The 11,742-nt window shown below is 32.7% G+C and overlaps 1 long non-coding RNA gene across 1 annotated transcript; it reads left to right on the top strand.

The window, feature by feature from the left end:
* Nucleotides 1–2,718: 2,718 nt before the first annotated feature.
* Nucleotides 2,719–4,515, top strand: LOC137046859 (uncharacterized). Its single transcript, XR_010899098.1, has 3 exons — nucleotides 2,719–2,881; nucleotides 3,363–3,685; nucleotides 3,841–4,515. It is a non-coding gene; the product is annotated as an uncharacterized lncRNA (long non-coding RNA).
* Nucleotides 4,516–11,742: the final 7,227 nt, after the last annotated feature.

Genomic DNA, 11,742 nt, shown 5'->3' with positions numbered 1-11,742 from the left:
TCTACAAATCAACAGGGATTGATGTTGATCCATAGAGAGCATTCAATCTTCAGGTGACACTCTTTTTTCCACTGAACAATATATTATAATATCACTGTGATTACTAGGCTTAAAGATGATAAAGATTAATGGGTATGTAAAATAAGCTGGCATAGCTAATTTTTGTTTGTTTGTTTCCTAAAGAACCTTTCAGCACCATTATTTTTTAAAGGAAAATCAACTTGGAAGTTTAAGTCGCTGCAGCTTAAATTACATTAAACATAATTAAAATGAGTTAAATCTTATTTAACTTATAAAAAAAGTTGCTTAACGTATTGTGATGAGTTAAAGTGATGTGAAAACATTTTTTTGTGAAAACAAAAGGTCAATTGATCATATTTTTTACAGTGAGTGAATCATTCTTAAAAAAGTCTTAGCATTAAGAACAAATTTTTAAAAAATCTTTTAAAAAAATTCCCCACTATAAATGTAGTTCCATGGATGTTGAAGGTTCTATAAGGAAACATCAATGCCTATACAGAACCTTAATTATTAAGAGAGCAGAATAAGATTTTAAGTAATTAACTATTGAGATGTAGACTTGTTTTGATGTTGTTTGCAATACCAGTATCATTTTATAAATTTCTCTTCCCATAGATTGGTTTTATTTTTGATGTTTTACGCGCTTATAAGCTGAGAAAATAAACGAGACGAGATGAACAACTTGACAGCGAACTTCACATCTGCAGCATCTATGAACTCAACTCAACAATCAAATAACAATCTGAACATTTTTGTGTACAGCTTTAATTTACTGCTTGGTCTTCCTTTACACTCCTGCGTTGTATGGCTCATCGTCACAGGAAAGGGAAGTGGAGTTGCCTCAGAGTTCTTCAACCTCAATCTCTCTGTTTGTGAGATTGGTACCTGTCTGAATTGTTTGTTCTTCATGCTGGCAAATTGGTTTCCAAAGATTTCGCCGTTAGATATATTTTTAATAGGACTAGGCATCACCGGTCGTCCTCTGTTTCAGTGTCTGATCTGTTTTGAGCGTTACCTGGCAGTGGTTCATCCTGTAACCTTTCTGAAGTTCAAACCGCTCAGATATAAAATGATTTGCTCCTTTGCGGTCTGGATAGTTACTTTTGGATCCTGTTCAGTCTGCATGATCACAATGTTATCAAACACAAATACATACACATGGTTCTTCTTGGTGCAGCTGGTCCCTTGTGAAAAAGAAGTGTGCTTAATTGTATTGAAAGTGTATTTTTTGTGCACTTAATATATTTCAAGTATATTTTTTAAAAACTGCACTTGTAGATAATATGATATAATTAAAATTAAATGCCACTTAAGTGTACTTAAAGAGAATACACTTTAATGACAATATTTCTAAACACACTTAAATACACTTTTTAAAAATTCACTTTGTAATAATATCGAATTAATTTGTATTTTTAAAAAGTACACTTTCATGACAATATTTATAAACACACTTTAGTGTACTTATAATAAGCGTACTTTGTAATAATATATAATTAATTTGTACTTTAAAAAAGTACACTTTCATGACGATATTTATAAACACACTTTAGTACACTTTTAATAAGTGCACTTTAAAATAATATCTAATTAATTTGTACTTTAAAAAGTACACTTTCATGACAATATTTATAAACACACTTTAGTACACTTATAATAAGCGTACTTTGTAATAATATATAATTAATTTGTACTTTAAAAAGTACACTTTCATGACGATATTTATAAACACACTTTAGTACACTTTTAATAAGTGCACTTTAAAATAATATCTAATTAATTTGTACTTTAAAAAGTACACTTTCATGACAATATTTATAAACACACTTTAGTACACTTATAATAAGTGCACTTTGTAATAATATATAATTAATTTGTACTTTAAAAAGTACACTTTCATGACAATATTTATAAACACACTTTAGTACACTTATAATAAGTGCACTTTGTAATAATATCTAGTTAATTTTCACTTACAGAAAGTACACTTGTATGACAATATTTATAAACACACTTAAGTGCACTTTTTAAAAATGCACCTTGTAATAATGTCTACACCTTAATGTACTTAAACCATTTTAATTACGAGTTTGTTTCATAAAGTGCACTTATTTTACTAATGACAAAGCACATGGAAAATAAATGATTTTAAAAAAAAATGAGTTGTCCAAATTTACATTGGTTAATTTATTTTTCTTCAAAATTTCACACGCTTACGCTCCAGTACAACATACTGTTGAAATGTTATAACTAGCTGATATGAACTCAACTACAAGTGTCAGTTTTCTACATAATTTAACATTGTCAATCTTTATGAGAGGAGTTGCCTAATGTACTGTAGGCTACTTTACATCTGTGTACAGAATAACCTACTTTAAATATTATGTTGTTGTATGGCAATTAAACACACATTTAATTGCATTAATTGCAAGAAAAAAGTTGAACAAATCTAAACCAAATTAATTTGCATTAAAATTCGGTTAAAATAGGCTACATTTCATTTTAATCAGACTCACTGTAAACATGATTGACTTTTAGTTAGGTGAATGAGTCAAGTTCTCTGAAATACAGTCCAACTACACAGTGTTTTAGAACAACCTGAACAGAAATGAATAATTAATACGTCATTTATAATCAACATTTAATGCACGAAATAACTTATTTTATATTTATACTTAATATTTCAATGCGCATGCGCCAAAAATACTACGTCATGATTTTGAAAAATGCGCTGTCTGCCGCCATGATTGCGTCATCGCGATGCGTGAGGAAAATGAAGCTGAAGGACAACAGACAACAGAGGAGTGAACCGTTTGGATCATTACAGATGAGACGTTATATGCTACAAATAACGAGTCAAGTAAGTATATCTTGATATAAGCTCTCTTGATTTTACATTTTCACCGTAACATGGTAGCTCTCTATTACGGTGTAAGTTAGTTATTTAGTTTAATCGCAGATAGGATAGACGCACTATGGACTCGGGAGGTGAAATAACGTTAATCATGTTTCCTATGTATCTAAGATTGTATTATTCATATTCATGTATCTAAGATTGCATTATAATAATTTCTTAAATCGGAATGTGATCGCCGGTGTGGGCATGTTCAATGAATCTGCCTGCTGTAAATACAATATTTTAATCGAACTCCTACTTTTTAAATGGACAGAAGACATTTAACGTTATATACATTTATTCCATATATGAACTTATAACAACCAGTAATGAAATAATGATTTTAATATGTTCTTTTCTTTTTGCATTTGGAGAGTAAGATGTTAAAGTACTATTTGTGTTTTTAATATTTTGTGCTTATCTTATTTTATTTTTTATTTTGTAGGATCAATACAGATTTGTTATTGGAGATCCAGTGCAAGCTGTGTGGAATCACGGAGCCATCTTGATGAGGTCAAGTTAATGTTAATTATGAATTTATGCCCAGCCATGACACTGATCACACAAGCTAAAACATTGCTATCAAGTCTTTAGCTTTCAAATGCTTTGCATCTTGTCCATTTGTAAGTAATACATTCCCACTTGTGCATTTACAGATCCCCTAATCATTATATATTTTACAGGCCACACACCCAAAGGAAAGGAGCCGCAGCATTGCTGTGCCAGGCGTGGTAAATACAGGAACAGCCTTCATGGAGATGGTGCGAGGTAAACTGAAACTTGCAAGGCAAGATGAGGAAAAATGCAAGAATACTTTTCTCAATTTACATTGGTCTTGGGTTATTTATCTATATTTAAGTTATGTTTAATTCCCTGTAAAGTAGGAATAAAAAACATTATTAAAATGTTCTCTCTTTTTAAAGTCCAGTGTCAGTGAAGATGATGTGCTCAGTGGGATACGTGAAGGAACCTCTCCAATCATTCTACCCTGAGGTAATTCATCACATAGGGGATGCAGTTGTGGTCAAAAGCTTACACACACCGTGCAGAATAAACTGCTTCATCAGGGCAGTACTAGATAAAAAAGAGACAACATGCTCATTTTTATGATTTCTTTTTTTTCTTCTTTTTTTCATACAGATACTGCTGTGTGAATATAAACTGTACATCTATCGTTTTAATTTAATTGAGCCAATAATGGATAGATCTGTTTTATAAACAAGTTTTTTCTTTGCGTTTTCTTTTTCTTTCCTCAAGGTATATCTTTTTTTGCTTTCCTGCCTCTTTGGAACATGTCCATTCACATCTACTGTGGAGAGATGGTGCGCCAGTTTCCTACTGATGGAGAGCTTCTGGGACATTGACATAAACAGCACTTTCCAAACAACTTGAAAAGAGTTGGTGACAAACAATTTTGTGTGCCTTTGGAGTTCTTCAGTTTTTTTTCTTTTCTTTTTTTTCTTTCACTGTAATGCTGGAATAAGATTTTAGAATAAACCTTTTGGTCCTAATTTTGGTGCTAGTAAAGGTTTAAGAGCTTATAAGTTCAGTAACACTTTACAATAAGATCGAATTTGTTAACGTTTTTTAATGTATTGGCCGACATGATTAATTTTTTACAGTGTTTATTAATAGTTGTTGACCTTGCTTAATAAATTATAGTTCAAAGCTGGTTAATTAAATTTATAGTCATTGTTCATGCAAGTTAACAATGCATTAAATAATTAACATATATACAACTTTTGATTTTAAGATTGCATTAATAATAGGGTTGTAACAGTACACACAGCTGACAGTTCGGGGAGGAACACTAAATATAAAAATGCTTTTTTTTTTTTTTTTTTTTGGTTTACTGAACAAATTGTAATTGTCCTAAACTAAAGGTTTCTTAAAGAATTAAAAATATAATATAAAAAATATCTCTACTAATTATTATTATTATTACCTTTATTTAACCAGGAGAAAAACTCACTGAGATTAATATGTCCTGTCCTGGCCAAGATAGGCAGCTCTGTTTGCATGTACAGTTATACATAAAAAGTCACATAAAAAACATAAAACATACAACCAGTCAAAAACAATTACACACCATTAATTTACTCTCAAAATGATGAAGTAAAATTTTAAAATGACTAAATGTCACCAGATCTTTTAGCTTCAACTCAGTCTGGAGCAAATTCCAATCTGAGGCTGCGACATATTTGAAGGACGTTTTACCAAGCTTAACTCTAACAAAGGGCACACAAAGGTTATAATTTGATTCAGAATGTAATATATAATTGCCTTGTTGTTTCTTGTTTAATCAAACGACAAAGAATGCTGTATAGTGTAGACTATATAGGGAGGCCTTACTTGCACTTGCATTGTATGCAAACGTGTAAACTTCTCATGCATTAACTTATAAATCTAATTATAGGTTAGATTTTTTTCAGGTTTTCAGGTTAAGTAGAATATGATGAATATATAGGCTAATATAATGCATACATTTAGTGAAAGAGTTCATCTCTCTCGTGTTTTATCGACATCTTTCTGCTGTTAAAAAACACTGAACGATTACACAATGTGATACATTTTAGTAAGTTGTAATGTATCCTTAACATACCTTCTGATGTTAATTCATGTTTATTCTTTGACTATGACAAGGTGATCACATTCACTCATGCCGCAGTGCTGCTTGAACTGATGTGTCTTTACAGTGATCTGTCATGTCACATTAAAGAGAATCAATATGGCATCACTTGAATTTAATGATAAAATTGACAAAATACATATGTTCTTGTGTTTGTGTAAATTCTTTTTTGGGTTTTTCTTGGGCATCAAAAAAAAGTTTTTTTTTGTATATTTGTTTTACAGATTGTTTTGTCAATAAATGTAGAGGATTTAAATTTGGATGTGTTTATTATAGGAAATTGCAGCTGTATTATTTGAAAAATGTAATTATGAATGTATTTCATTATATTAGAGTGTACATGTAAATTACGTTAAGGTATATTTTAGTTCATATTAATTGCTTGTTTTTAAGACAGTAGAATGGATGTCAGTACATTGAGCAGTGCACTTTAATTACAATTTTAATACACTAGAAGTGATTATGGAAGTACATATAAAGTTGTATTTAAGTACCACTTAAGTTGTTCCAAAAAATCACTCTTAATTGCAACTTATTGTATTTTATTTCAACTTAATATGTGATAAATTTGAAATCAATTACATATAATGTGTGTTAAGTACACCGAAAACATTGCATTTAATTCACACTTAAGCGTATATTTAGCTGACATTAAAGTATGTTTTAATTCACATTAATTGCTTGTCAGTACATTGAGCAGTGCACTTTAATTACAATTTTAATACACTAGAAGTGATTATGAAAGTACATATAAAGTTGTATTTAAGTACCACTTAAGTTGTTCCAAAAAAATCACTCTTAATTGCAACTTATTGTATTTTATTTCAACTTAATATGTGATAAATTTGAAATCAATTACATATAATGTGTGTTAAGTACACCGAAAACATTGCATTTAATTCACACTTAAGTGTATATTTAGCTGACATTAAAGTATGTTTTAGTTCACATTAATTGCTTGTCAGTACATTGAGCAGTGCACTTTAATTACAATTTTAATACACTAGAAGTGATTATGGAAGTACATATAAAGTTGTATTTAAGTACCACTTAAGTTGTTCCAAAAAATCACTCTTAATTGCAACTTATTGTATTTTATTTCAACTTAATATGTGATAAATTTGAAATCAATTACATATAATGTGTGTTAAGTACACCGAAAACATTGCATTTAATTGCACAATTAAGTGTATTTAGTATAAGTATATTATCTGTGTAATAAGTACACTTTATAAAAGTACACTAAAGTGCACTTTTTTTTCACAAGGGGTATTCTACATCTCCCTTCAGTTGTTCTTCTGTTTGGCTGTTCTTAGAGCTCTGAAGCAGTCTGGACCAGGAGAGAAAGGGAGAGAAAAAGAGGAGGAAAATCAAGTTAAAAGAAGAGCATTTAATCTCATTCTAATAATTACTGTGAACATGTTTGTCATATATTTACCATTTTTTATCGCTGCCTTATATACCATTGTGGCCAAAAAGTTTATTGGAATGATATGGAATATTGGTTTTATTTTTTTTGCACTGGGTGGTTTTTTACAGCCTATTCTTTATCTTCACCGTTTTGGGAAACTGTCCTGCCTCTGTTCTCCATGAAGCCTACAATAATGATTTGAGTATAGCATATAAAACAGAGTAGTCATTTTAGATGTAAAGCTAACCTTTTATATGTGAAAACCCTGGTCCACAAAACCAGTTAAAAGGGTCAATGATTTTAAATGTTTTACACATCATAATGTATGAATAAATAAGCTTTCCATTGATGTATGGATTGTTAGGATAAAGCAATATTAAAAAGTCCAATTATTGAAAATAATTGCCTTTAAAGCCCAAATTATGTTCTTAGCAGCACAAATTACTACTACTACTACTGATAGATAGATAGATAGATAGATAGATAGATAGATAGATAGATAGATAGATAGATAGATAGATAGATAGATAGATAGATAGATAGATAGATAGATAGATAGATAGAAGGGCATTTCCAAAATAACCAAAATATCTTCTTTACTTAATGTTCTAGTGATTTTTGGCATAAAAGAAAAATCAATAATTTTGTCCCATACAATAATATTGTTGGCTATTGCCACAAATATACCCATTATGACTGGTTTTGTGGTCCAGGGTCACAGTTCATGTCAATTAATAATAGTTTGTGCAAAACAAATAGTTATTTGTTTGTGGTTTTTCTCGTTAATAGTTTCTGACACTTTTTTCCATTTCAAGATTTGCCATGCATTAATAAAACTTAATGTTAACCACTCATTTATGTCATGTGGGAATTGAAGCCATAAACCCCAAATAAAATATTTAGTTTAACCATACACTGTAAAAAGTGATCCGTCAAAAAAGTGAACAAAAAAAGTAAGTAAACCTGTTGCCTTAAATTTATTAAGTAAATAAAACATGTATAATTGAAAAAAAATAAGTTATGTGGAATTGTCAAGTTCACACAACTTATTTTTTTGTAATTACGAATTGAAGTTTATTGCTTAATTTTAAGGTAACAGGTTTACTCACTTTTATAAGTTGCATCAACTGATAACTTTTCACAGTATATACCAAATGCAGAGAATGTAACAGGATATAATATTACGGGAAGTAAGACTTGCGTATATGAAGATGTTAAATGAACAGCTGAATATGTTTTAACCGATTGAATGAAATTAACCATCCCTGTCAGGAATGAGCATAGCAAAGGCACAGTATCCAAAGGAACTGCTTATTTTTACATTTTTTACTTTAACTTTTAAATAAAAATAACTAGCATGCAATAATGCATGCCTTTTTTTAGCCTTCTGTAAAAGTAAATATTTGCATGTCACACATGAGGTATTAAATCAGTCTACAGATCACTGACCTGGGGTTGACATCACACTTAAGGTGAAAAACTCTTTTTTTGATATTTGATATCATTGTGGTTATCCATGTAAAAGTGTTAGGCTATTTAGATGGATCAGCAATTATTTTGATTATTTTAGATTCTAGATTATTATTTTGTAATTATATGATTTGTGATTCGTATCATTCAATCACACCCTTTATCGACTTCTGACTCTTATATTTCGCTCCGTGTCTCCTTTGTAGATTACGATTGCACCAATATTAACTAATATACTTGAGAGGCATTGAGCATGAACGTCTCCACTGAGAACTTCACCTCACCTAAGATTCATCCGTCCACAACTATACAAGATTTCTGGGCTGGTTTGCTAGGCTTTAATCTACTGTTCGGGGTTCCTACTCACTTCTATGTTTTGTGGCTTATTGCACGAGGAAGAAGAATTCCATCAGAAATCAATGCCAATCTCACCGTTTGTGAGATAATTTACTCGCCGATGTTTTTCTTTTATATTTTACACATATTCCCAAATCTACAACATTTTTTACAAGTACTACAGTCCCTGACAAAAGTCTTGTCGCTTATTTTCTAGAAATACCTGATAGTAACCTGACTTTTAATTAATTAATTGGTGTTAGAAATAGCTCATATGAAAATGAATCCCAAATGATGTTTAATGCACTGAAATAAATAATATTCACAGAAAAAATATTTATCATTTAATCAAGACGGAAAGGTCAAATTTTGGCAAGACAAAAGTTTTGTCGCCTATATAGAAATTGAACCAATTTACAGCAAATACAAAAATATGTCAGCAAATTAAGTTGTGGTGCTGTGAGATCCTAATTTAATGTCTTGTATGACTTCCATGAGCTTGAAGGACTGCATCCATGTGGTTTCGCAAGGATTCATACAATTTATTGATGAAGTCATCAGGAATAGCTAAGAAAGCAGTCTTGCATGCCTCCCAGAGTTCATCAATATTCTTTGGTTTCGTCTTCCATGCGTCCTCTTTCATCCTACCCCACATATGCTCAATGATGTTCATGTCTGGTGACTGGGCTGGCCAATCCTGGAGCATCTTGATCTTCTTCGCCTTGAGGAACTTTGATGTGGAGATGGAAGTATGCGATGGAGCACCGTCCTGCTGCAGAATTTGGCCTCTTTTATGGTTGGGAATATAAGAGGTAGCTAAGATTTTTTGGTATTTTAGACTATTGATGTTGCCTTCCACCCTGCAGATCTCTCAAACACCCCATACTGGATGTAACCCCAGACCATGATTTTTCCGCCACCAAACTTCACTGTTTTCTGGGTAAATCTCGGATCCATTCTGGCTCCAGTAGGTCTCCTGCAATATTTGCGGCGACTGTGGGGTAATTCAACAGAAGATTCATCTGAAAAATCCACCTTCTGCCACTTTTCCAGCGTCCATCCTTTTAGCAGGCTGTGGGCCTTGGCAAATGCCACACGGTTTTTCAATTGTCTTTTGTTTAGTGCTGGCTTCTGGGCACTGATTCGACCATGGAGGCCATTTCGAGACAGAATCCGACAAACTGTTCTGGTTGACACAGGGACTTCAGGTGACCAGGTCTCGTGGAGCTCTGCTGCTGTGGAAAATGGGCTGGCCTTGGATTTTCGAGCCAACAAACGGTCCTCTCGAGCAGTCGTCTTGCGGGGTCTGCCTGACCTGGGCTTGTCAAAAACATCTCCAGTCTCTTCAAATCTTTTTTTTATCCTCTGTACTTGACGCTGAGACACATTGAAGGTGTCTGCCACATCAGCAGTGGATCTGGTCTTCAGCCTCTTGATAATCAAAACTTTAGTCTCAGGGTGAATCTTAGGCATGCTTGCAGAGGTCTAGTTGCAGTTGATGTGAAGGTCTAGCATACTGGGGTTCTTTTTATACACACTTGAGACCTAATTGATCCATTATTAGTCACAGGTGAAGCTCATATGACAAGGTGACAACACTTATGTCTTTGCAAAAATTGACTCAATGGGCTTTACCAAGCTGTGAATATTAGAATACTTTTTGAAAGTTTAGTTTTTCACTGAAACATTATCACAAAAGCTGGTGGGATTAAAATGAGCCATTCCTTGTAAAAAAAATCTTGATTAGAAATATATTTCAGTGGCACTTTAGGTCAATTTGTACACAAGCGACAAGACTTTTGTCAGGGACTGTAGGCGTCACCGGTCGTCCTCTGTTTCAGTGTCTGATGTGTGTTGAGCGTTACCTGGCAGTGGTTCATCCTGTAACCTTTCTGAAGTACAAACCTCTCAGATATAGAGTGATCTGCTGGACTGTTGTCAGGATTATTACTCTTGGCTCTTGTTTAGGCATCATGATCACATTTTTATTACCTAACATAAAGGCATATACATGGTTAATATCAACTCAGCTTGCCCTGTTCCTCTCCATCCAGTTGTTCTGTCTTGTGGCTGTTCTCAGAGCTCTGAAGCAGTCAGGACCAGGAGAGAGAGGGAGGGAGAGAGAGGAGGAAAACCACATAAAGAGACGAGCGTTTCATCTCATTCTAATAACTACTGTGACCTTGGTTGTCATGTTTATGCCTTTCATTTTCGCAGGAATCCTCACAATTGTGCAACAGAAAGAGCTTAAAGACGTTTTAGTCATCTGGTTTCTTAGTCTTTGTAGTTTTATTCTGGCTGGTTTTGTGCAACCTGTTCTTTATCTGCACAGAGTCGGGAAACTCTTCTGCCTTAGTTCTCAACAAATTAGATGTTTTAGGCTAAACATATAGTCACTGAATTAATTACTCATTTATACATTTTAATATTTTGTGTGCAGAGGTTGTGTTAGACTTCTGCATTGTCAGTCAGATTGATGGACAGGTCATACAAATTCTGTCAGAATCTATTATTATCCATCATTTATTGTTCATATTTTAATGATAATTAGCCAGGCTCTGTTTTTGTTCACATTTTCATTTTTGTTCACGAACTTACATGACAAAATAGAGAAAGCTGAACAGGCACTTCAGGTCACATTTAAGGTTTCATTGTGAATGTTTGTCCAATATATCACAATTAGCTTTATGCTTTGTTACTTTTGATATGAAATAAAGTCTTAGCTCTTATATTCTGTCCATTGTATCACAAAATTCAAACAATAAATACCATTTGGGTGCTCTGTAATGTGGCGCGAGAGATGTTGCCCCTCAGTTCAAGCAAAGTGGAGCGCGCCAGTGCGATCTTACTTAAAGAATGTAACGTCTTTCCATGAATGAATGATACACTACAATTTACCGAAATCCGTATTATGTCTCTCAATGTAATCCATCAATCAGTTTTTGAACCGCAGAAAGACTAAAACAGCTTGTAAACAAT

This window comes from Pseudorasbora parva, chromosome 18, assembly GCF_024679245.1.
Source record: "Pseudorasbora parva isolate DD20220531a chromosome 18, ASM2467924v1, whole genome shotgun sequence".
NCBI lineage: Eukaryota > Metazoa > Chordata > Actinopteri > Cypriniformes > Gobionidae > Pseudorasbora > Pseudorasbora parva.
This window is presented reverse-complemented; position numbering and strand designations above follow the sequence as displayed.